This window comes from Chlamydotis macqueenii, chromosome 3 (assembly GCF_036417535.1).
Source record: "Chlamydotis macqueenii isolate bChlMac1 chromosome 3, bChlMac1.mat, whole genome shotgun sequence".
NCBI classification, from domain to species: Eukaryota; Metazoa; Chordata; class Aves; order Otidiformes; family Otididae; genus Chlamydotis; species Chlamydotis macqueenii.
In genome coordinates, this window is record NC_141558.1 from 87,171,703 (window position 1) to 87,192,687 (window position 20,985).

General features: G+C 51.4%; 1 protein-coding gene across 3 annotated transcripts in view; it reads right to left on the reverse strand.

The window, feature by feature from the left end:
- Nucleotides 1-20,985, reverse strand: part of TMEM63B (transmembrane protein 63B) — a 48,095-nt gene that overhangs the window by 25,004 nt on the left and 2,106 nt on the right. The window contains exon 1 of one of the 3 annotated variants that reach the window (XM_086743980.1): nucleotides 9,226-9,330. The exons of the other annotated variants lie outside the window; for them this stretch is intronic. The gene's annotated coding sequence lies outside the window, so the exon portion shown is untranslated. Of the gene's footprint in view, nucleotides 1-9,225; nucleotides 9,331-20,985 lie in introns of those variants that run through there. 3 annotated transcript variants of the gene reach the window in all.

Genomic DNA, 20,985 nt, shown 5'->3' on the forward strand with positions numbered 1-20,985 from the left:
CTTTTCAACCCCCAAACAGGCACCTAGGTTACCTGTACTTCAACGGTGAAGCCCAGAGCTCTGTACAAACCACTTGCGGCCGCGAGCAGACCACAGCAAGAACAGTCTGACTCTTGGCAAGCAAGTGGGGAAAAGCTTCAGGAGAGAGGGGGAGAAGGGGGCTTGCACATTAGCTGAAAGCCTTTCCCAGAGCACAGCAGCACAGAAAAAGGGTAAACAGCACCCTTGCTGCAGACAGAGCGGTGAGAAAGCTGCCCTGCGCCGTGCTTCAGAGCTGGCATGGGGCTTTCAGACAGCTGAGGGCCAGAGAAGTGCTGATGCGCTGGGTGCAGTGAGGAGGAACACGATCTGCAGGCCAAGGGAAAAAGCATCAAGAAGCAAACGTGCTACCAGTGCATTTCAAACAAGCCTGGGCAAAGCACCGATGAGCACTCAGCAGGGATCAGTCCTCTATCACCAGGAAGGAGGAGGGCCTGCCAAAGCCCTGCAATTCTCTGCCTCCTTCTCCTCCAGTCAACATTCAAAGCTCCCTGCACGCTTCATCATCTGTACGAGCCAGTCAAGCAGACACTAGGCCTCCAAAGCTTTGATCTGGCAGGCTTGGCTTCTTCAAAGCAAAAACTAAGTGCATCCTTGCCCTGGGTCCAAAGTCCTTCCAGCTGGCTTTGCATCAGGCCTCAAACATCTACTAGCAAAGGGCATCACACCTTTTTTTTCACTGTCACAGCCAGCCCCTGGCCCCACATTGCTTGGAGCACCGCTTTGTGGCAGCTTGTGTACTGCTGGCTGGGTGGACATCCCGCTGCTTGAGAACCCCTGGTCCTGCTCCCAGCACAGCCAACCACACTTCATCTGCGATGGGACAGTGCCTGGCAGGAATGGAAATAAAGTGGAACAGCACAGAGCCTTTGGATCCACGAGACACGTGGGTTTGGTTTTCTCCTAAAGGCAACCAAAACCTTCAGAGATCACTTCATGAGCAAAACAAGAAGGAAGCATGGCTTCCCCACCCAAAAGCAGGAGGGGAACTCCTCCCAATGGTCTGTCCTGAATCTGCTAGAGGATGATCCTGAAGGGACATAGATGTTTTAGAGACCCTTGCTTACTTCCTGGGGCTCAGTACTAGGCTGCTCCTCCATTTCAAAGGCTTGAAACACAGTTCTTTGAAGAACTCCCTTTCCTGGGGAAAAAAACACTCCACAAACTGGGGACCCTCAGTATGAGGGAAATCTTCAAGTTTCAGGTGAAACTAAGCCATTTTGCTTCCACAGCTTCATCTTGACAGTCCTCTCTTGACCAGGCCACATAACAAATCTTTCTTGGAGGTTATTTTCTCACCCATGACTTTTCAATATGGAGAAGAGCTTTTGGATGCTAACTTCCATGAAGGCCAGGGAACCTGTTCATTTCACTGCCCTCTCCCTTTCAAGATCATCCAGGATAATCAATCAGAAAACCTTCATGCAAACATCAGCAAAACTCTTCATGCTGCCTTCGCCCACTGGAAACTGCCTTGCCAAGAGATACAGATTTAGCTCCAGACAGCTAGGTCTTTTTAATGCCCCTCTGTTACAGGAACTCCCTCCAATCTGCTGGTAGTGCTTTCAAGTCATATGGTGCCCTGAACACAATGTACCATGCCAAGAGGGGCTGTACCACAGCTCCAAATTCTGGTACGCTGTGGTGCAGCCTCTCATCTCTGCTGGCTAATCCCGCCCCAATCTAAAGCCTCTTTGGTGTCTCTGGCTCTGTGTTTTGCTCCCACATCTCACCTTGTTGCCCTCCTGCCTCAGCTTTCATGTTACCTTTGGACTGGGTGCTCCTGGGCAAGGGGTGTCTGTCCCTGTCTGGCCATCAGAGAAGGGCTGAGAGTGTCCCCCTCAGCTCCAGGGAGGTTTGGTGGAACAGCAGCACCCATTACAACACCATGCTGTGGCCCTGCTGCCAAGAAGGCACCCTGATTGCCTCCATCCGGCTACAAGGAACCAACACAGCCACAGCACCCACCATTTCTGCACCACTAAGGAGAGATCCCCAGCCTCATCTTGTTTGCCTCCTGACTAACACTATGGAGTTTTGACACTGCATGGACAACCCCTGGGTCCCATCCATGTGTCCTGCCCTAGCCCATGGCAAGGGCCCATCTCCTCCTCTGCCATCAAAAGGAAGCCCAAACCTATCCAACAGTTCACCACATCAATTAGCTCTCAGTCTGCACGGCAGAGTCACAGCCAATATGATTTGCATTAAATTTTGAGTGTTAAGATTTCATGAGTCACGGAATCAAACACTTTAGTTCCAAATATATCCACCTGTCACTTTCCCTTCAAGCACCCAGGCTGTAAATCCATCAGAAAGAAATCAAGTTTGTCTGCCAGCTTGTACTTTACAGTCTATAAAGAAATACCACTTACTGTTTGGCTTCCCTTGTTTCCTGTAGGCATGTGCTGGTAGAGCTACAGTAAATGCAACATAAATAAGTGGAGTGGTGAGACTGAGAAGGTGCTGGACTTCATGCTGTATGTTCTGCAGAGCAGTGGCCATGTGGCAACCAAGCCCTGGTTGAGAGTAAGCCCCAGAAAACAGGGCTTCCTCACCTATCGCCCAACAACCCATCAGTAGCAACTCTACCAATTCCCAGTGAATGTTTACTAAACCCAAGGATGGAGACTCCACCACCTCTCAGCATCAGTGGTTTTCAGCATCTTAGTAGCACACAGGCTGTTCCTCAGAGGCTGCCTTCTTATCTCCTGTATGTCTATTATCAGCATTTACGGTACACGCACATGGTCTGCGCTTCCCTGGCAGAATATTTGTGGGCCTGTCCCAGGTTGGCTCTGCCACACTTTATTTTTTACATGAGTGACTATTCATACAGCTTCTTTACTGCACAAATATTGCTTCGGCTTTCAAGCACTGTTAAGGAGAGCTGTTCAGGTGCATGATGTCTTGCTTGGCTGAAACATGGACCAATCTCCCTGGTGATCCCTTATTTACTCTGAATTCTTCCATGTTTCCTTCCATTTCTAAAGTGACCAAATGCCACCTTGTCCATTTTGCACAGGTAAATGTTTTTAGCAGGAGCTTTGCCCCTCTCTCAGCTCCCATCTTTTTCCTTTGTTTATCAATAAGCTCACCTCATCTTAGAGCTTCTTGTTTATCTCTGATCTTAATCCTTCTGTGCAGAGGGGAGTATTAACTACTTGCCTTCCCTCATGCCCCATATCTGTCCCCAACCAGTCATCACAGATTGGGTATTCTCATCCGCACCCAGCTTTTCCTCTTGAGTGAAGCATATGTGTGTGTCTCTCATAAAACCAAGTTTTTGAGCTAGTCTCTCAAGGTTGCATTGGCTGTTTCCTCCTCTTTGCTTTTGCACTGCAGGAGTCTTTACATCCTTGCAGCACAGCGCTCAAAGACACAGGAATTTTGTTCACTGGGCATGACTACAATTGCTTACCTACACTGTGTGATCAGCACTTCCCACCAAGGAAACCCTTGGTGATGCAAGTCACCAAGCAGTGGCAAGGAGCATCTCTTAGAGTTGTCCAAGCTTCCTCTCATGGCTCCACAGCTGGTTCCTCACCAGGGGCTGGTAGGATACCCTACTGTGTCAGCCCTGGGAGCATCCCTACTCCTTACCCTGCAGCATGCAAGCTGCTCACTCAAAGCTTATTGGGCTTCTCTCTTGCCCGGTCCTCCTGCCCTAAGCACTGACACCACCACACTCGCCATGCACTGAGTTGGAGCATTATCTCTCTTCGATGGTGCTCCAGAAAAGCTTCATGCCCCTGCTTTTAGCAAGCGCTCCATAGAGACCCAGAAAAATTGAAGCCCTGCATCAATTCAGGAATGGTGGCAAAGCAGATGCGCAGGCTGCTTAGAGCAGCATTCCTAGACGTGATGCCTCACAGCACACAGAAAAACCTTCCTTCGCATCAGAAGGTGGGGAAGCTTGGCACTAGCAGAGAAGGGCCCACCAGCCTGGCACTCTCATCCAGTAGGAAAAACACGGGATGTAAAAACAGGAAGCCTAGAGGGAAACCCCTTCCCTTGTGAGCACTGGGGCACAAGCAGCCAGGATGCTGCATGACCTCCAGCAGCAGCAACCTCTCAGTGTTGCTCCTATAACAACAGGAACATCTACTCCAAACCCTGGTGGCACCTGCACCCTTCCTATAACGAACAAAGGCTGATTCTTTCCAAAGGTCCTTAAGCAGATTGCAGCTCCCAGTATTTGCATTTTGCAGGCTGGGGATGCTCTCACCTTTTCCTCACCCTCCTTGCAGCACTCCTAGGGTAGCGCTTGCCTTGCGGGGTTAGTCTACAAAGGACCCACAGCACAGGCAAGCAACAAAGGTCAACATAATCACAGCCCTGCAACAGGCAGAATTGAGCTCCCTTTATGACTCCACGCTGAGAAAAGACTCGGCAGCCACAGCAGGAGGAGGAAAGAAGTCAATTGTTCCTCAACAACAGCAGACATCAGCAAAGGGCTCTCGCTGCAAGAGGTCTGGATGCAGCCAGCAAGCCAGGACACTTAGAGGAGAACATCTAGGAACCAGCATTCTGCATCTTCTGGGAAAATCATGACAGGAGTCAGAGCTCTGGCAACAGCAGCACAGCCCAACCCACGGCACAGCACCAGGGCACTACGCACAGAGCCAGCACAGCAACCAGTACAACCAAGAGCATCAGGGCAACCTTGGCCACAAAGATGTCCAAACTAGGACACTGTGACGCTAGAAAAAACTTGAGGCTTTATGGCACACTGTTCCCCTTACGCACTCTGTCCCAGAAGCTACTGAACTCCAACAAGGGAGACAAAGGCTGTGAGAGACCAATTTTGAGCTGTTGCTGGGCACTGAATAAATAACAAAGAAGATGGACAGAGTGAGATGGACATTAAAAACAACCTTGAGTGTCCTTGCCCCAAAGCTCTCATCTATGCTACACAGAACCGCTGAACCTCACTTGGCATATCAGTGCCCAAAGATTCCTCCAGTTCCTCTTCCTCTTCTGTAGGATGTTTGCTCTGATGCTGACAGAAGGATCTAATCTAGAGGTAGCTCCCCAATAACCTTTACCCACCAGGAAGAATGAGAGTTGAACACCCCTGTTTGAGTTTTCAGGGCAGCTCTGCCTGCCTTTGACTGCCAGAGCTGGGGTCTGCAGGCAGGAGTCACTCGCATGCACCGGGCTGGGGACGCTGGGCTCTCAGCCAGTCACCAGCACTTGAGAGATGCTGACCAGGCTCTTCTTTTCAATGGTCTCTCTCCACCCTCTGGGGCTTGGCAAGAGGCACTGGGCCTGCCTTGGGAACACAGAGAACAAAGCGCCGGTTGGGCGCTGGGCACAGAGATGATGGCATCCAGCCGAGACCAGGAACACTGAAGTGGTACTTCAAGGCAAGCAGCCTGGTTCCCAGACCCGCAGATAAAGGTGTGTGAGATAAAGCGTTTGCTTGGACTTGGAGGAGGGCACTGAATTTTCGGTAAGATGCAGCAGTGCAAGCCTTGTGTCATCTGGACTCTATCTCAACGTTAGGACAAACAAAGAAACAGTACTTTATCTGGGCAAAGCTGCTCTGAGTCACTGTTTATCCACGGAGCACAGCTCCACAAAAGCAAATATCAAGCCTATGAAAGTCCACTGAAGACTTGCAGTTGCTAACCTGGGCTCCTCTTGGCCACAGTCCCAGTTAAGCCAGAGTGCTCACACCTACTAAGACCACTGAAATCCCGACTTGACATGAAGGAGTCCACATGCATGGAGCACACCAAATACTGTGCAGCAAGGTCTGCTGGAGGTGACATCAGGAACAGCCCTCCTGCCCAGATGGACCAGCATCACACAGGAGAACTAAGACTGGACATCTGGCAGCCCCCTGAGGCATGCCTGCCAGGCAGCCACAGCATCTCCTGGGCTCTGCTCCTTCAGGCTGTGGCACTGCAAGGAAAACAGCAGTAGGTGCTTTCATGGGCTTGAGTCTGGGGAACATCCAGGAGCAGCTAAGCATCATGGCCTGGAGCTGCTGTAAGGCAGCCTGCACACCTGGAGGCTGCTTTCCATGGAAAGCACTGCCCTAAACTGAGTGCACATCAGTGGGGAACTGCCTGATTGAAGCCACAGCAGCGGTCCTGAGGGGGACCACACTCAGAAAGACTGTGCTACTCCCATCCCACCGCCTCTGATGCCAGGCTAAGCATTCAGCCTTGGCCCTTTTGTGTCAGTGGGAGCCAAAACCCATCGCTTATTCTGGCCATGTTTACCAAGACCACCTCCCCCTCCTAAAGCACTTCCTCATACTCTGTGCTTCCACAGACAACTTCTAATGTTGAAAGAAAACAGCATGACGACACTGATGGCTGGGGTTCAGGTGCCCCAAGCCTGAGGGGAACCTCCTCTCTGACTTTGTGTCTCCATCCTTGCACGAAACTTTAAAGTTTGAAAGTCACATGGTACCCACAACTCTAACCCTTCCCTGGACACTGGTACCAGCAGACAGCACAACACTGGCAGGACACACCAAGTGCGTCACAGGTTTCCACCAAATCACACTCCTGGCTGTTCCCCTTCCATGGAAGGGGCATCTGGCTGTATGGACTGATGCGAAGTGCAGTGTCACAGAGGTGGGCAAAAGGGCCAGTACAATCAAATAAAAGGGAGCTAATTGACCCCAAAGACACTCAGGGTACCTTTAGACAACAAAACTGTTCATTGCTGGTTCACGTGCTGCAGAGGGTGAACGTTCTGTTCCATACCTCACTTCTGGACCAGGACAACATACTACATGTACTGCATGAAAAGACAAATTGCTCGTTAAAGCAGTGGCCGAAGGCTCCAAAACAACATGACTGAACAGCAAGCAGTTCCTCCACAATTTTCCTTATAGGCATAAAGTTTGCCTGGCCTTCCCAAACACATCAGAGGAGCAGGACTATAAAAACAATTAGTAGATTATAGCATTCTAAGATTAATTAGTAATTAATAACCCAGATGAGGTTAGCGCTTAGTATTTCTTCCAACACAAATCTAGCTTTGGCAGCTGTATGGGCTAATGCTTGTTAAGATATTTCTCCAAGGATCTTCACGCAAAAGAAATCACCCCTGCTCAGGAAAGCTCCTAAGTACATACTTATCTTGAAACGCTCTGAAGTCATAACAACTTAAGTACATGGCTAAATTAAAGTGTTTACCCTAAAGGGGACAGACTTGAGCACCGTACTCTGCTTCAAGCACCAGATGTTTTCCAAGACCATTCTCTGAATCCCAGCTATGTGCACTGGCTATCAACCTCACCCCAGTTGAGTGTCTCAGGGTAGAGGCAATAAAGATCAAGTAGCTTCACCAGAATTTTTCTTTGATTGTGAGAAATAGGTTCCTGCAGTACACTTCATACTGACTGGTTAAATAAATGATCCTAGAACAGAAAGCTTTCTTCTCTTCAAGAGGAAATGGTTCTGGCAGACTTGAAATGCATGCCACTCCTGCTTCTGTTTCCAAATTTCATTACTTCTGCTTCTGGTTGCTCCTCCAAAAATACTGCTCCCCCTTCCCAGCAAGGGAACTGAAGATCCCAGGCTGTCAGGAGACACCTCATCTGCCTCAGCTCTCCTTAAGCCAAGCTCTGTACACCTGGCATTTTTCCAAGCACGCCTTTCCAGCCTCTGACCAACCGCATGGCTGATGTCTCTCTGTGTGGTCAGCACCTTTCAAGCCATGTTGTGCCTGAACGTCCCAAGCATGGATACGGCCAGACCCAGAGGGAGAATGGTATTGCAGGCTCCGTGCTCTGCAGCGTTACTCCTTTGCAATCATAGCCTGAGAGGCCAAAGAGTTCTCTTTCAATCACATTGTGGCCAAATACCTAAACTCCTAAACCCTGTCGTCCTAGCCTTTCCTCTTGCTTTCCATTTCTTTCCTGCACAGCTACCTCCCATGGTGCCCAAACTGTCCACACTGGGAGGGAAAAGCAAGCTTTTTAAAAATTTTTGAAGAAACACAGTAGTTTGACAAGTGTGAACCGTTATATGGTGAACTTCAGGTTTCCTATTTTTGTCAACAAACATTAAATATCCCGGTTGTCCCATTTTTACATAGTGGGACATACCTGAACCTTGTTGCCAGACATGTTACCAATCATCAGCATTAGCATCGGGGCTTGCCCAGCTCTTGGCAAACACTCCTACAACCAACACGGCCTTTCCATCCCCGTCGCTGTTACAGAGTATTTTGAAAAAGTCTCTTGCACTAAAGCCCTTGGGTACCTCAGAGTTTCCTCAAGCAGCTGTATAACCTAGGGTCACACTTGAGCTGGGGCAGGCGATCTACAGATGCTGAGGGCAGAGGTGAACTCCATTAATGCATGATGGAGGAGACGTTTCCTAACATTTGCTTTTCAGATCATGTGCGGAAAAGATATGAGCTACACACTGGAGATAAGGCCTCTTACAGGATACTGCTCTTTATCAATGGAGGAAATGTAGACACACTGCCTCATCTCACATTCTGGTCGGGCTGTTCCCGGGCTGCCTTTTGCCTGGCTCTTCCAAAGCATCCTGATTAACTGAGAGGAGTCAGCCCAATATTTCCCAGGAAAGCACCAGGCAGTATTAGGTATACATGGCTTAAAACACAACCTGGACAATCACAGAATCATAGAATCTTTAAGGTTGAAAAAGACCTCCAAGATCAAGTCCAACCATCAACCTAACACCTCCATCTCCATTAAACCATGTCCTGAAGTGCCACAACTACACGTCCTCTGAACACCTCCAGGGATGGTGACTCCATCACTTCCCTGCGCAGCCTGTTACAGTGCCTGACCACTATCAGCAAATAAATTTTTCCTAATATCCAACCTAAACCTCCCCTGCCACAACCTGAGGCCATTTCCTCTCATCCTATCACTAGTTACTTGGGAGAAGAGACCAACACCTTCCTCCCCACAACCTCCTTTCAGGTAGTTGTAGAGAGCGACGCAGAGCAAGGCCAGACAATGCTGCCAGATCAAGCAAAGCCTCCCCTCCTCAAACTGGAGAGCTTTCAGATTCAGCTTGCACTTTGCAAGCCATCGCAGCCCTCCCGAGAGCTCCCAGACAAGCTCAGCTGCTCCCTCCCCCAGCCACCCTACTGTCTGATAGGGGGGAAGGCCGCAAAGTCAGCAGTCCCCTGCCTAAACATCACCCTAGCAGGAGGTATACCCCAGGCACGCCAACTCACAGCTCCTTCCTGAATCACAGCCGCCTGCAGTGGGGATGTTCCCTCTCCACCCTACGATGCTGGGGCTGGGAGCGCACCTCCCAGGCCAGTCTCCAGAGGGAAAGGTGGCCAGTTGCCCCCAGAGACAACCTGGCAGCCACACTTAGCTCCTCCCGGGCCTGAAATGGGGAAGTACAGGGATGCAGGAGGGCAGCACCTCCTCCAGCCTCTCCTTCTGGGTGGCCAGCCCCGCAGCTGCCGCCCTGCCCACGCCCGAGGCTTGCCAAGGCAATCCCGCCACAAGCAAGCGGGCCGGCTGGAATTTCACCCCTGGCACCCTGCCCTCCGCTTACGCCACCCGACTGGCATCCTTGTCAAAGCCTCTGAGGAATCCCTGCATATGGAAATCAGGCCTCCGCCGAGGCTGCGGAGCCAGCCGCCAAGCATGGCTTCCGGTGACCAACTGCTGGGTCTGGTGGCAGGGGGGCACATCCTATAAGGCTCAACGCTGGGACTTCCAAGATCAACCCTGCCGCATGCAGCTCTGCTGGGCTCTGTGTCACGCACACACCCAGGGCCTGACTCATTTACTGCAGCTCATCAGAAATCCACAGCCCCAGCAGCACTTTATGGTCAGCGCTTGCTCTCCAGGTAGCACAGGCGTAAGGATGTGCATGCGTGACCAGGCAGCAGAGACAGATCCCTCGGTTCGTGCCTTCCACCCAGCACCCCACTGGGCACTGCAAAGCAGCCTGGGGCAGCCATCCGCTCACTTTCAGAGCCTCAACCAGATGCTGGCTGTATACCTTCTCCCAAGTCAGGGACCATCTCAACAACAAGAAGATGACAGCCACCAAGCCCTAAGTTTCACCCCACTGCTGCCAGCTGGAGCAAAAACACCAGTAGCCCCTCAGAGATAACTGTAGCCCAACACAGCCAGGTACATCTCACTCCTTCCTCCTGAATCCTAGCTGCTTTCAAGTCTCCTCTCCAACGCCCCCATCTTCATGCCAGTAGGGGTGGGAGGCGGTGGATAGCTTCCTAGGGCCAGAGCTGGTGCTCAGGCAGCTTCCCGTCAGCCATGCCCACAGCAGCCCTTTGATGAAGGGTCACCAGTGCCTCCACACGCTGACCAGCTGAGCTCACAGCTTCCAGGCCCAGGTCCCACTCTGCCTGTGCTCACCAGCAGAGAAAACTCCTCCCAATATAGCATCAGTTTCCTATTGTTAACATGCTGTTTACCAACACGAACACTCTCTTGTTGGAAGTGGAGGATGAGATGAGTCAAGGGAGCATGAGCAAGGGACTTTTCTCCTGTCATGAGAAGATGAGGAGACCGTAGGAGGGTTACTTCGGAGTGGGTGCTGCAGCATAGCTGATCACCTGCAGTTCTTGCACTAACACAAGCGGACTAAAGGGCACACTCAACATCATTTATTTATTTTTTTTTTTCTATCAGACCTTTAAGCTCTGGGAAGATCTTCCTGTGAAAGGATAAGATCAGATCCAGCACATGGGAGTAAGCCAGTATCCCTTGCAGCCTGCTCCAGGCTCAAGAATCATGGAGTGGCAGCAGGTGTTGAAGAACAGATTTAACAGAAGGTCTCCGTAAGCCTCCTGACAGCTCCTAGGACCCTCTTCCAGCAGCTCAATGAAAGGCTGCTGGTTCCTGCAAGGCTTTGACAGGGCTTCTTCAAGCAGTGCCCATCTTCAAGGGGAACCACAACCCTGCCAGCTGGTAGTCCTCCAGCAGGTGGGTGGGAAGGCAGCGGCCATTGCTCACCCTCACCCAGCCTCCCCTCTGGACAGTCACCCTGTAATTACATTTGCTCAGCATCCCTGGAAAGGGTTAGATTGGGGGGGCTGTAAAAGCTAGGACATCTGACTGCTGAGGCACTAATGACGCCAGCCCTCAGCAGCGGGCAGAGACAAGCTATGGGTTTCAAACTGGGGTTGGGGGGAAAGGATTACAACTCCAGGCTCCTGTGGCAGCATCTCACATTTGAAATACTGTCCAGGAATAGGCTCCTGAACAAGAGAAGGCAAGGAAAGAATACCTCCTAGGGCTCCTTAAATTTTGCAGGCTTTCTCCAGTGTCCAAGCTATACCCCCTCCTGGGTGGCTGGAAACAGACCGCGCATGATATTACTGAACTGCACACCCATATGGTGGCAGATGAGAGTCCTGAAGCCCGTCCAGGGGAAACAACCGGTGCCAGCCCCTGGCTCCTCCCAGAGCCACTGCTACCACATTTTCTATTCCTCCCTCCTGGCTGCACCCAGCTGTCTCCTGATACCAGGCCCATTTTCAGAGCCTCACATCTTCCTCTCTGTCTTCGAGAAAGTTATTGCTTTCCTGCCCTCAAGTAGCCAACACCTTTTCCACCCTATCAAACTGGTAATGGACCTCCTGGCTCCATTCCCCTTGGTCATTTCCCGGATCCATCTCCTATGTCATTGCACTTACCAGCTCCAAAAAGGCTGGCAAGGATGCACACTTACATTAAGAGGCTGGATTGATTTCTAAATTTTTAACCTTTCCTAACAGGCACAGGCAGGGTTGTCCTGGGGGCTTTACCAGAAAGCCTCAGCTGGGGCTTGGTGTGTGCTCAGCCAAAGCCTGGAGTCCAGAAGTGTGCCTGGAGCACATCACCTTAGCTTCAGGAACATGCCACACCATCACACATAGGGCCCAGGAACTGCTGGACAACCGTGCAAGTTTCAGCTATAACTCATCCACTCGGCTTGCCCTCATGTGCCATCCCTTCAGCACGGCTTCTCCCCACTGACACGTCACAGGCTCAGCAGGGGTACAGGCTTCTGCACGCCATGTGCTGCCAGAAGCGGAGGCACCAGCAGTGCTGCTCGTGCCCAGGATTAGCTCTCTTCGTCCTTCCAGCTCACCCCAGTACTTGCTGCTGGGTAGCCACTCTCTGCCAGATTCCCACGCATCCACGTGGCAGCTCCCGGCCATCCCCACCCATGCCCTGGCCCACCTGCTCGTCTTGGCACTGATCCACCCGCCCCTGGCTCTGACTCACTCCCCACTGCTCACGACCACGCATCCAGCTCGCCTCCGGCATCCCCGTCACCCCAAGTCACAGGGTGAGGTGTCAGCACTCTGTTTTAGGGAGCGGCAGTGAAGCAGCATGGACCCATGACACAGGCAGCCCGGCTCTGCTCTGTATCCCACCACGACCAGCTGCATGACCGTGGGAACGCTGCTGATACGCCCTGTGCCTCTGCCTCTGTCAGTTGGAATCAATACAACCCCTCCCAGGGAGATCACGTAGTTAATTCACGGGCGTTAGAAAGACACTCCACTTTCCAGATTAGACGTACCAGCAGCACACAAGTATTTCTTGCTGCTTGCATCCCCACCTATGGTCAGACGAAACCCTGTTGAGTTCCTAGGAGTGAAGGGTACCTCTTGGAGCTGTGCTCCCATCGGTAGGGTCCGGGGAAGCAGCAGGGAACTGTCACTGCCCTGCTGTCCCTTCCTCCACTGGGGTTTTTAAATTTACGAGTCTCCTGGGTGAGTAACACCTGTGCTGTCCCTGCTCAAGAGTGTCACCAGGCACAGGATTAAAACCAAAGATGGTTTTGGATGGTTTCCCAGCTGTTTGCCGGGGTAACTGCAAGAGCACAAGCTTCACGCCACCTCTGCCAGTTCAGGTGAGCTACAAGCAGCCAGGGAAATGCCCATAAGGTGCTGCTGCCCACCTAATTTATTCTTCCATCCAAGGTCAGCGCTCAAGCTCTTCGGGACCAGGTACGCATCTTGCCCTCATGCAGCAGCACTGAGCAGTAGGTGTGCCTCAAGGAGTGAGAAAGAAGGAATAAAATACTACCTGTCCACCCACGGCCTGAGTCATGAGACTGCCCCCCCACCAGCCCTGGTACAGCCTCTCCTGTCTGCAGGCAGTGTCCACCTTCGGGTACCTGGGAGGAGCACAGTGGTGCTGCGGGGTGGTCTACTCAGTGTCCCGAGCCGCCGTTCCCCATCCACGGGCTCTTTATTCTGCACCTCATGTGGCTCCTACACATTGCCTCCTGCTACTTCCCTCCACCATCACCTTTTCTCCTTTAGTTCTTCCCTACCTGGAGAGGACTTCAAGTTTACGTTCAGACCAGGCAAATCTCCAGCTCTATGAGGGGATCCCAACAAGGACAGCACACATACCAGACGACAAAAAGTGGTCCGCTCTTCTCCCCCAGCATCCACAGTCACTGGATTAGGAGCACAGAAGTCACACCTCAGCTATTCCTTTTAGTATTTGTGTTGGTACCGCAGTGCTAGGGAATGAGCGGGAAGTTCCTCCCCCAGCATGGCAGGCAGAAGTGCGCACCAGCAGGGTTTCCTCCTGAATCTTCTCACCTGCTGGGTTACCAACAGATGGGGCAGAAATTCCCGTCTCATTATCCCCAATGCACATGCCTTAAGAAGTAGGGGTAGATTAAAAAAACAAAACAAAACAAACAAACAAACAAACAAAAAAAACCCAAAAAACCTCAACCTCAAACCACCCCCCTCCAGCCACATTCAAGTCTCAAACCCTCATTGATCCCAAAATCTGCCCGGCACAAGGCTCCTGCAGACAAAACGGGGCATGAAAACGGACACACCTCTAAGCGGGGAGGCAGAGCAGGAATAACAAGGCAGTTGAGCCCCAGTGCTGGGGTAGGAGGGGAGGGTGTTGCCCTAGAGCTCTGCTTGGAGCCTTCAAAGCCAGCTCTGCGAAAAGGGGTTGGTAGGAATGGCAGGCTTCACAATCAGTAACGCGTTGCAAGTCAAGGGATGCTCTGAAATGCTGGAGTGGGCTGGGAGGCAATTAGAGGTTGATCAGAATGGTTGACAGGCTGGAAACAGCCAGGAGGAAGGGAGGGGAGCAGAGGGAAGAGCAGGCAGTCGTGCTTGCTATGGGCCAAACAGGCTCCCTCCTCAGCAGTAGCTTTTCAGGACTACGCTGGGAGTTTCCAGTCCATGCAACCATTCAGCCACAACACACAGCTCTACCTGTCCCACTGCTTGGGTGGGCTGGAGTCTACCTTCACTAAATGGCTTTAAAAATCCCTTTTCTTGCTCCAAGAAACGCAGTGCAAACAACAAAAGACAGAGCATAGGTGCTGAAGTCCAAACAGCAAAGCCCCCTCTCCCCAAGCTGTCTGAAACCGGCTGTGCTCCCCATTTACCAGGCACACGCTCCCAGCACTGCTTTCCTACCCAGACACCAGTCACTCCCATGTTTTGAAAACAGGCTCATTAAAACTGCACACCTCTTGATTGCCCCATCTCTCACCTTCCCTAGACTTCTGAGCTCCAACTAGAGGTCCTATTTGATCTTTCACAGCCAGCCAACCCCAGAGACGTTCGCGAGCACAGCTGTGTCAGAGGCAAAGACCCAAGCGATCAACATGTCTCCACAAGCCGATGGAGGTGCAGTTATACTGGCAAAACTGCTTCTCTGTGTTTTGAGGTGGTGGAATAAAACCAGACTGAGAAGTGGGAGCATTTTTGCCAAAGTAACATATCAGCAGAGTAATCAAAACAGGCAATCCTACACACCAAGCAGGCCACAAGCTGCAGGTGTTTTGAAGGAGGCACTAATGCACCCTACAGACACGACCCAGACCAGGCTCAAATACTGCCACCGTGCCATCTTTTCATGCCTTTGATTCGCACAGGCGTGTCTCTCATTCCGTACTTACCAGAGGAGAGCTGTGCTGTAGCTGCTGCTCCACGAGACTCTTCTAGAGCAACTCAGGCTGTTCCACCAGAGGAAGGCACGAACACTTACTAGGGTTATTCCCAACAAACTAAAGCTCTGCTCCCATCAAATGGAACAAAACTTGAGAGAAAACAAAATAGAGCAGTGAAACACCAGGCTTTTTCCCCCTCTTCTCCCTTAAAGCACATCAAAGCATTTACTTTCCCCTGACTCGCAACCGTAGTCAGAAGCTATCTACTAGCTTTGAAATTCCCCTCCTACTCCAGGCAATAATAAAACATGAAGACACGAGAGCGTGAGATTCCAGCAGCACTTGGCAGCAGAGATTTACAAGGGATACATCCTGTCAGGCACACTGGATCATCTTTATTTTTAACAGCATTATAGCGCTAGTGGGTGAAAGGGAAGTTGTGGATGTAGCAAGATTTCAGTGAGCCATCTGCTGCGGCATCTCACCCAATCTCCTTCTCAAGGTTTGTTCATCGTGCTGAGGCAGAAGCGTCACCTCACGGACTGAAAACAGGTGTGATGACCCAAAATAAACCAGCAGATAGAAGTGACAGAGCACTGGACCACAGGCTGGCAGGAGCCAGAGGCGAGGGAGACATTTGGTTTCATTCATCATTTTCACCGAGCAGGGTGCAGAGTTTGGAGAGACGGTAGGTGCTGGCTATTGCCAAACAGGTACCTGGGAGCAAAGTCAGGTGCCACAAGGGAAGGGATGCTATAAATCACTCAGAGGCAGATGACAAGCTGAGGCAAGCAGAGACAGGGAGCAATTTCAGAGGCACATGCACAGAGTGGGCGTAGGTTTGTCAGGGCATCACCCCATGTTAGCTGGGGCCAGGCTAGTTCTTTCTTTTACTGGAGATGCCTCCTTGTAAGGTAGAGGAGCCTCAAGGAAAGGGCTTAGACAGATACCAAGGCAGGAGCAACAAACAAGGAGGGCTTTGAAAGCTAAAGAAAAGGGGTGTGCAGAGAAAGTGGTAACAGGTGAAGACAGGGACCTCCTACCACACAAGAGGAGAAAGGAGAGCTGCCTGCAGGGCTCTGAAGGTGACCACAGCCCCAGCATCTCACCACTTTTCTTGCCACTCTTCATGGCCTAGCATTTCTACCCTACCAAGCTAATGATACACAATCTTAAGCTATGTTATGCTTACACAGGATAACCAAGTCCCACTTTAATCTTTTCCTTCATTAGATAAACAGATTGATCTCCTTATGTTTCTCACCATAAAGATTTCTCTCCAGCCCTCAGATTATTTTGTAACTCTTCTGCATTCTCTTCAATTTTTCAGCATCCTTTTCTGAGTGCTGACACTGGATTTAGAAGGGGTATTTTAGTACCAGTCTCTCCAGCACCTCCTACAGCAGTTAAAATCTCATTCCTAGGGCTACTCACAGCTGCATTTCCAGGTGTCAAACTTTTCACATAACTGCCAAGCTTGAAGGGGCTTTAATAGGTCATCTGGTGAGATTCTTTGCTTCAGGCACAGCCAGCTGCAACTCATTCATTTCTATAGACTTTTGGCTAATTTGTTCTAAAACAAACATTCCCCCACCATCACAACCCCCCAAAACATATAAAACCCTTCAAAATAGCCTCCTTTTCTGCTTCATCATCCCAACTTATATTACAGAAAACCATAAAATCTGAACTCCCTCATTACAGGTAAAGGGACTTCCTGCCCTGTCTTCATCACAACGACAGTCTTCTAGAAGTACATTGCTGTACATCCTTGAAGACCATGAAGTTCCCTCTTCCATCTCGTCTTCCCCAGGCTACACAGTCCTAGTCCTTCTCATCCTTCCTCCTACACCACATTTCTAAAGATCTTAATCACTTCTGTTGCTTTCCTGGATACTCTCTTGTTTGTGCACAACCTTCTCCAAGGGCTGCGTCTACATCTGAGCCTGGTCCTTCAGAAACACCTTATCTATGTCGAGGAGGGCACTAATTGCTTCCTGCACTTTAGAGGTATCACTCCTCATACAGCCTGGCACAAGGCTTGTCTTGTTTTTTCCCTCTACTCAGCAGAGCATTAACTCATCCTACTCCCAAACTTTGGTACTACCAACATTTTCCCCTGCCCTGTCAGTTCTTACTGTCACCTTTTATTTCTTCCTCTCTTCCATGCAGCCAGGAGCCAATTCCTTCTTCTATCCAACAGCTGCATCAGCTTCTTCTGCCCTAGCTGGGAGTCCACCACAAATCCGGTTCCTTCCTCCTAGATTTATAACTTTGCGACTCATGCCAACTCAAGCTGCCTTTTTTTTGTGTTGTAAGTCACAGCAGAGCCCCTGGGCAGCTACCGCAGTTCAGCAGACACACAATAATTCATTTCAAGGTCTATGCCTCAAACAGACAAGAGCCCAGCAAAACCAAATCACTAACTTGTATAAGCAGTCATTTTGGAGAAGATGTCAGCTTTACCAGCATCACCTGAGAGCCTCTAGAGTCCAATGCTTTCACATAAAGGAAGTCTAGACCATATGCACAGGGAGTTGAGGGATGAATCCATTTTAAGATCTTCCTTGGGACTCAGAGGCACTAAGGTTTTTCGTTCAAGAGCCCAAGTATCCTAAGGTCAGTTGCAGAGACCCTCCCCAATCTGTGTCCCTGCCAGGCTCTCTCTGACCTCCCAGCAGAAGACATTCAATGTTGACAATTATTGCAAGCGAGAAACAAGGCCTGCTGCCATCTGAGTTTCCTAAAAGATCATGCCAAGATTGTCTCATCCCCCCAGCTTTGAAGGCTACTAAAGGCCACTGTTTAATTAGCAAAAGCAGGGCCAGGCCAACACACAGCTCCCCTACTAAACACACTCTTGTGAGAGACTGCGCTTGTAGTAGTAAGCGCCCTCCCCCTGACCCATGTCAGCAAGACATCAGGAGACAGCAAGATGCTCTCAGTGAGCCTATCGGAGCTGCTCTTCCACGCAGGTCAACAGAAGGGAACACAACACCTCCCCATGAGCAACACCACATGGCCTCGCTGGTGTGACAGAGCCAGAGGTCACATTGCCGGTGGCAGCTGGCTGTCTGCAGAGCGATACTCTGCCCTGAGCCGGGAGAAGAGACCGGCACGGACCCAGGGAGAGCATCCCTAGGGGAAGGGGAAGGGGGTGTCAAAGCAAGCAACCGCTCTGCACACAGAATTACAGGGGCGCAGAGGGGATGAGCACACGCAGCACAGGGACTCACAGGAGTAGCTCTGGGGACAGACAGTCCTCCTAGAGACTGACAGGCAACAATCGGACAGGAAAGGCCCACAGCAGCCACTTTTCCAGCCAGAGAAAGGCAGAGCAGTTCTTTGGCTTTGCTGCTCAGAGGCGGCACAGTTGTGGTGGTTCAGGAAAGCAACTGCAGAACAGACTGAAACCAGGTAGACATGAATCCTGCCTGCAGCTTCCTTCTCCTGGTGCTGATGCAATGTGCCACCTTTTGAATACACAGTCTCTTAAGAGATCCAGCCCCTTTCCTTAAATGCAATAGCACAAACATCTTCCTAGACCAGGGCACAGAAATAGGAATCTTCAAACCGTGCTTTAAGCCAGATCCGTACCACCGACTGCCAATTTCTCTGGGGAAAAAACAGCACACATAAACCAAGACCCCTTTCTCTTCCCAACACAATAACTACTGGGCAGAAGCTGCTGGCATTGACAATCAGACCAAAGCACATCAAGAACAGGAGGCCTGGCTCAAAAGGTGGGCCATGCCAGCAGCATTTTGCCCACAGAAGCTGTGTAACCACTGTAACAGCCTGGCCTATGGAGAGCACTGGGGTACTGGGAAAGCATTCCCATTCCCCCACCTGGCTTTGCGAGGGATGGGGAGCAAGGGACTTGAAAGCAGAAGAGGGAGAACAGCAGGCAGGCAATATCAACACACGAGAGCCATGGGGAGAACAGAAGTATTTCCAGCGCTGCTTAGCAATCATGTGCAGGGAACACATAACAAGTGTGCAGAGATAACCCTGTGAAGGGCAGCAAGCACTGCAGAGAAGCATGGAGGAAAATGTTCTGCATCTCGTGCTTAGCAAGAGCATCTCAGGCTTCCTGCAGCTAATCTGTATTTGGAGCAGAGGGCAGATGCCCAGCTCCACGCTGGAAGGACATGAAGCGAGAAGGCAGTGCCAACCACACGCCTACAGGCTTAAAGAAAAGCCGTTTCATACTGCAAGCCTTTGCTCTACAAGCTTGGCACTGGCTTCATGAGTCTCACCCTCTCTCTGTTGCAGAGCGTGTACACACATGCGCTTTTCTTTTTTATTCCTCGATTTTTGGTTTTCTCCTTTTAACCAACTTTCTAGCCAATGCATGAGGCCTGCCCTCCAAACTCACTCCCTCGAGTGAGCCAGAGAGCTGCTGACAGAATGAGGGCTGCAGGCAAAGAGGTGCCTCCTGAGAAGGCCACTCTCAGGGCAGTTCCTGCACACATCAACTCCTCATATATGGCTGGCGAGATGAGGAGTCCTTCCTCAGGCAAGAGCCTGAGCTGCACAGGGCATGAGAGAGGGGCCAAGGGCAGCAGGCGCTCCCACGATGAAGGCACTGCCACCATCAGAGCGGCCGGCTGCCCCTCGCCACGGTCGTTCAAAGCTAGAGCTTCAGGCCAGCAACACACTTGTGAAGATCCAAGTGGCAGAGGGACACATGAACTCCCTCCCTCTCTCCCTGCCTGGAAACCTGCATTTTGGTTTCAAGCTCAGCCTGCAAGCAAGCTCTGAGCTCCCCAGGCTTGTTTCCAACAGACATGGCTGCAGTCAGACCCCAGGCAGGACACCTGGGGCTGGAGGAGCAGAGATGGCTGCAGGGCAGCGGTGAGAGCACCACTGCAAGTGTGGTTCCTCACCCCACGCTCACACCAGCACTGCCCTGCTTGGTGGCGGGGCTGCCTGAGCAGCGCTGGGATCACTGGTGGTCTCAACGAGTGCCAGGCTGTACCTCTGGCCTTCCACTCCCACTACCAGTACCAGCTGGGTGAGAGCAGCAGGGCTCCTTTGCCAGAGCCCTGTCCTCATGTGTCAGGTCAGGAAAATCCTGCTAACACTTGAGTGGGGAAAGAAAGAAAGAAAGAAAGAAAAAAAAAAAAAAAAAAAAAGAGGACTCTGCAGTGCTCATAGCTGCCAGGCTGACCCAGGTGAAAGCAGGCAGGCATGTCTACAGAAGGGAGCTTGCTTCCCACCAGCTCAACCCAGAGGCAGGCCCCGGGGAGCCAGGAGGAGCAGGAGACAACTCTGCTGAGACCAGACACAGGCGAACCTTCCTCTGACTCACCCAGCATCCCAGACGCCATGGCCCACTTGAGGTTCCACTGCTCTCCCCCTCTCAACACCTCCTGAGCCATCAGGCAAGACCTGGGACCCTGCAGAGCCAGTTCAGGCGGTAGCAAACCTGCCCCTTTGCTTCAGGCTCCAAGCAGGGCCTCCACCTCCTTGTGTGAGAAGTAGTGTGGAGAAGAGGCAGTGGGCTGGCGTTTTCCAAACATTCTCATCATCTTTTCTCATCTCTGCACCACAAAAAGCCCCGGGGAAGATCCAGCCCCAGCAAGCCCTAGCATCCTTGCCTGTGTTACCCACCGCGCGGAGTTCTCGGATGCTTTGATATGCAAATCAGACACAGGATCCATAACCAGCACCGCAATTACTCTGCGCCCAGGGCCTCCTCCGACACAAAGCAGGGACCTCACGGCTGTACAGGCTCCACGTCAGACAGCGCAGGTCCCGGCTGTTCTTTCTGGGAGCAGGAGGTGCCGCCCACAGAAACCTCGAATCTCCAGCATACAGCCTCACCTTGGCTGCAAGGATGGAGATGGGGCGCCTACAGATAGGATGCACCTCGGTATGGATGGGCAGGGTGGCAGAGGAGCTGCCAGCAGGACACTGCAGGGCTCCCCGTGACCCCAGGCACTCCAGCTACCCTGGGCTCAAGGAAAGTGTAATTAGCAACCGACAAGAAGCAGGCCCTCGGCACTGCCAGCTCTCACACTTTTATCACAAATCTCACTCTATCCGGGATTTTCTTAAAGTCCTAGTTCCCTGAATG